Genomic DNA, 6000 nt, shown 5'->3' on the forward strand with positions numbered 1-6000 from the left:
ATGCTCGCAACCACTGATTATTTCACGAAATGGATTGAAGTCGTACCCTTGCAGCAGGTGAAAGAAACGCAAATCGTCAAGTTCTTATGGGAGAATATTATTTGCAGGTTTGGGCTGCCATACGCCATCATAGCAGACAATGGGACTCAGTTTACAGGAGCGAAGGTGGCCAGGTTCTTACAAGCCTATAAAGTGAAATAGGGGTTCTCGGCCCCTTATGACAAGCTTCTTTTTATGTGTTAGATGGTGTATGGTCGTTAAACAAAACAAAAGTGTATCAAAACCTAATTATCCCTCAATAAGTAAAGGATGAGTAGGGTATCGTTCCACTTTTAAGTGTATGTTATGTGAAGGACAGGACTGGAAATAGGGTTTAAGGGATTAAAAACTATGACTGTAGAGATTTTAGATTCTAATGCTAAACTAAATAAAATAACTAAACTATTGAGAATTTATAAGAAAGAGAATTCAAGATATTAGAATCCACAAATACTTTTAATCTATGACCTTCTGCTTCATGGTTGTTCTTACAAGTAGACTACAATTAGGCAATCGAGCGAGTGTCGATGCCCTCTTGGACGAAACATCGTTAACAATTAACTCTACTTAAGGTTGTTCCTATGTTTATACTATTAATATCTTCTTTCCTTTTATATAAGCTCGAGCAGCCATTCAATATATTACCGAGAGCAACGTCAAGGAGTACTTCCTAATAGGGCGGCCATTCAATGAATCACCACTTAAGGCAAACACAAAGAATACTTCTCCTAGGCAGCCACTCCCTGAGCTACCCCTTCTAAGGCAACACAAATAATACTTCCCTAACTCTAAAGAATTATACTACTAGAAGAAAAGTAAAGAACACTAGCATGATATTAATATTGCAAAACATAAACCCTATTCTATACTTCCATCCCCTGGTGTGGGCAATAGAACTAATAACTAAAAACATAAAGAACTAACCTGATTGAAGCCAAAAGAATCATTAAACCTTAAGCACTGGCTTCACCTCCTCCCTTGAAGGAGAAGATTAGCCTTCCATAGAGAAGGAAGAACACGAAGAACAATAAGAAGAAGAGTCGAAGAACATAAGACTAGAAAGATTAATTTATTAAGATTTAGCTAGTTAAAACCGATCTTTTATTATTAATCTCTCTCTGCCTCAAGTTCTGGAGACAAGAGTATAAGTGAATTGGCCAATTACATGAGGCACTTAGGTCCTCTATTTATAGAGGTTACAATGAGCTCTAAAAGTATTCCAAACCGTCATTTGTTTCCTAATACAAATAGACTTCTTTCAGAGTCCAACTTCGTCTCCAAAACTGAGAAGAAATTGGCTACAATGTCGATCCATGCGTATGGACACACTATTTATACGTCTCAGACGCAAGCAATGCGTCTGAACGCTCGATCCATGCGTCCCAGACGTGTAAGCCTATTTTGTCTCTTTTGCTCTATCCTTCTATCCTCTTTTGTGGGCTTTGGTCCAAGCAACGAATCCTTTGGCCTTGGGCTTCCAAATAGGTTTTAAAATAGGTCCAAGTCACATCTTTAATAGCTCCAATTCCTTGGCCTTCTCCATGATTGTCCACGGGCTTCCCATGTGATCCTTAATGCTCCGAATTGCTCCGTTTTACCCCATTTTCTCTAATATTCCACAAAACTCTCTCTTTGACCTGTAGAATCATAAAACATAACTTACAAACACTATTAGTCTACTAAGATGGTTAAACAAGAGGCATAATCGAGGGTTAAATAGCACTTTTTGAGCACTTATCACAACTCCCAACTAGCCTTTTGCTAGTCTCTTAGCAAATAAGATAAAAAAATTGATAAGTGATCAAAATCACATCCTAATAACAAAAATAAAATCCTAACTCATTTTAGAGGGCATCGCGATTGCATTTACCATATGCAACAAGGCTTTAAACCTTTAAGTCCCCAAAAGGGGCGAGTTATAGTCTCTCGTGAGGGTTTTCGGGTGATATACCCACAAAATCAATCAATAGCATGTTCAAGAATGATAGTATTTTTCAGAGAGAAATTCTTTACCCACTTAGTGTTTACTCAATAGACAATCTCCATTTGCTAACTCGTTCTTTGCAAAAGACTCATAAATTATGATGGGAGATAGTAAAATTGACAAAATTCTCAATCAAGGCTTATGTGTGTACTTAGTCAATCTCCTATACTCTCCTATCCAAGAAATGGAATCCCTAGTTTACCATAGGTAGATAATCTCGACTTTCAATCCTCACCGGTCATACTCTCAAAAAAGAATCTCTCAGAAGATGGTCTACTATTTTACCTCATGTATGTGGAGAAAAGAATAATGCATACGAACATCCCACATACTACCTTGAAAAACAGACTTCTGAATAAAAGTAGTCTCATGGAAAGAATGTCAATCACATATGAAGTGTCGGGTCCTTCACTTTAGCATCCTCTCACCTATTCTAGACTCTGTACCATACTGTAGTGATAAGTCATGGGTTGTAAGTTGGTTTGGGTATTGGTTTATGAAGGAAAGGTAAAAAGGATTCTAAGGTTGTTTCTGAAAACACTAAGGGTTTTCAGAAACTTGGTGTTTCGCTCGAGGAAAGGTTTATGGGTTATTTTGCTCGGTTTACTAGAATTCCTTCCGTTGAAACTTGGTGACCCAGCACTATCCCTTCCTTTACCATGAAGTGACACTTTTCCCAGTTCAGAACTAAGTTGGTATCGCAACAACGTTTAAGGACTAAGGAGAGATGATGCAGACAATCCTCAAAAGGACATGTGAACGTGGTCTTCTCTTGGTCCTCAGGGTGAATATGGATCTGAAAGTATCCTGAGTAACCATCAAGAAAGCAGTAGTAAGCTTGTCCAGCCAATCTTTCTAACATCTGATCGATGAAAGGCAATGGAAAATGATCTTTCCTCCATGCACTATTCAACTTCCTGTAATCAATGCAAACTCTCCATCCTGTCTAAATCCTGGTTGGAATCAACTCATTGTTCTCGTTCTCGATTACTGTGGTTCCAGACTTCTTCGGCACAATTTGAACTGGACTAACCCATTGACTATCAGAAATATGGTAGATAATGCTGGCATCAAGGAGTTTGACGTCCTCTTCTCGAACTACTTCCTTTATCTTTGGATTAAGCCTCCTCTGTGGTTGCTTAGAAGTCTTGGAATCCTTTTCCAAATGAATCTTATGTTGAACTATCATAGGGCTAATCCTCTTGATATCATCAATTGTCCAACCTATGGCTGACTTGTATTCCTTTAAAAGTGCTACTAACCTGGATTCCTGCTCCTCAATCAAATCTGATGCAATGACTACTGGGTAGGTTCCCAAATCTCCCAAGAAAACATACTTGAGTGTAGACGGCAAATGCTTTAATTCTAGCTTAGGCGGCTCCTTCTTAAGCTCTTTAGATGGTCCATCAGGCATAGGCGATTCAAACTTTTCTTTGAACTTGCTGTCATCCATGATAGGTGATGAATCCAAAATTGCATTGATTTCCTCGACACTAAGTTCTTCATAGTCTGAGTCTGTCTGAGCTTTCAACAACTCGTCAGCAGGTTATGAATGAGTCAGATAATCCTATGTTAATGCTTCAATCATGCATACCTTGTTCACAGCATACACCTCCTGTGGTTGCTGTAACATATGGAAAATATTGGTCTCGACTTTCATATTACCAAAGGATAACGTCATATTACCATTTCGACAGTTGATGAGTGCATTTGTAGTGGCCAAGAATGGTCTGCCTAGAATGATTGGTATCTGCCTACCAGATGTAGGTTCTGTGTCTAGTACTATGAAATCAACTAGATAATAGAAATCTTCGATCTTGACTATGACGTCTTCAATGCGTCCTCTAGGTATCTTCACTGATCTATCTGCCAACTGTAAAGTAACATCAGTCGGTTTAAGATCCTTCAAGCCTAACTTCTCGTAGACAAAATATGGTAGAAGATTCACATTGGCACCCAAATCTAATAAAGCTTGCTCCTCCAAAGAATCTCGATTCTCATGATGTATGATTGGACTTCGGGATCATTCGGGTTTCACAACCGATAGATTCTGTAGGTACGATGAACATCTTTGAGCTAGAAAAGCTTCTTTCGGAATGTTGTTCTTCTTCTTTACTAGATCTTTCAGGAACTTGGCATACGAGGGGACTTGCTTGATGGCGGTCAGAAATGGGATATTAATATGCAAATTCTGAAATACATCGCAAATCTCCTTATACTGGTCATCTTTTCTGGTATTCACTAGTTTCGAAGGAAACAGTGCTGGCGGATTCTTCAATATCGGTTCTCTTCTTTTCGGGCCGGTTGGCTTGGTAACAGATAGTGGAGTGACAGGTGGAGTCACTCGTGATGGATTCTTCTTACTTACTTCCACAGTAGTTCCTTCAGCTTCTCTCTCAACAGTTACTTCAGTGGGTGGCACAACACTAGATATATCTAGAATGTTAGAACTTGGTGGGATGGTGAGAACATAAGTTACCTCAGGCTCTGCAAAATCTTTTCCTAATTCATAGACAATCTTGTTATCAACTTTCTTGCCTGACATCAGAGTGGTGACAACATTAACTTGTTCATGAGTAATCTCCAGGTTATCCACCTGCAGGACACCTCTTCCTTTCAGATTTGGCTCCGCTTGGTAATGCTCCTTTCGATTTTCAAAAGCAAAAGCGATTTGCCCTATCGGCCTTCAATGACACTAAAGTTACTCTCCAACTTCTCGGTTCTTTGATTTGTATGTTTCAAATTTCATTGACAATGGTGGTGATAGATTCTTCGGATGTGGGATAACTGCTTTGCTTTCGAGGCGTAGGGGCAATATATCCACTCATAATCCGGTACTAACTCTTTTTTTTGTTGGCTTGGTATTCTTTGGTTTCGGTATGATTTGTTGATTTCTATATGGTTGCCGGGCGGTTTTGGAACCGATAATGGGGTTATTCGAACCGATTTGGTGATTTTGGAATCATGGAGGAAAATTCCTCGATTTGTATTTTGTGGCTTCCAATAATTACGTCCTTGATTGAACTAGTTATTTCTTCCTAAAGAGTTGATACTACATGCCTCTGCATTAGTATCCAAATAATCTGAAACACTCTTGATTGGTGTGGCCTTCATCAGAACATAGCTCACAAATTGCATAACAAGGCTTGGTTGGCTGAGGTTTAGCTTGGAAATTGTTTGGTTTTGGAGGATTCATAGAGAACTGATCAAACTTCTTGTTCAGAGTTTCAAGTCCTGTTGATAGGCTTGCCATAATTGATATCATCACTTGATTTGGGTCTTCTTGAACTTGGTTGCCAAATTGCTTCGGCACCCCCTCCACTCTAGCTACGTCCTCGTTGCTAGTACTCTATTATTAAGTCTCTTCAGCTAAATTCTCGAGAAAGTTGTAGGCTTCCTCTCCATCCAATGATGTAAACTTACCTTGATGCATTGACTGTATCATCTGCTTGTTCATAGTAGAAAGTCCTCGAAAGAAAAAATATGCCAGTGTGCTCTTATCATAACCATGATGTGGACATGAGACTAGCAGATTATTGAATTTCTCCCAACTTTGATGATATTCTTCAGTCACCTTCCCTTTGAAATTGTTGATGGCTTGCTGCATGGCATCTGTCTTCTGGGGTGGGTAGAACTTATTCATAAACTTTGTTCTCAACTTCTCCCAGTTATTAATTGAATTGATCGGCTGTGCAGTTAACCATTTGGATGCTTTATCTTCGAGTGAAAGTGGAAAAAGAATTAACTTGATACTCTCATCCCTGATATTCTGGTTCTTGAAAGTTCTGAGGACTGATAGAAATTTGTTCATGTGAACATAAGGCTGAACATTGTATGAACCATTGAACTTTGGAAGCATAGAGATTACTGATGCTCTAAGTTCAAACTGGTTAGCTACATCTCTGGAAAAATAATATCTTTGGGTGGGTCTCCAATGATTGGCGAATAGAAATCACAAACTTCTTCCCTCATTTGTG

This window comes from Coptis chinensis, chromosome 2 (genome assembly GCF_015680905.1).
Source record: "Coptis chinensis isolate HL-2020 chromosome 2, ASM1568090v1, whole genome shotgun sequence".
Taxonomy (NCBI): domain Eukaryota; kingdom Viridiplantae; phylum Streptophyta; class Magnoliopsida; order Ranunculales; family Ranunculaceae; genus Coptis; species Coptis chinensis.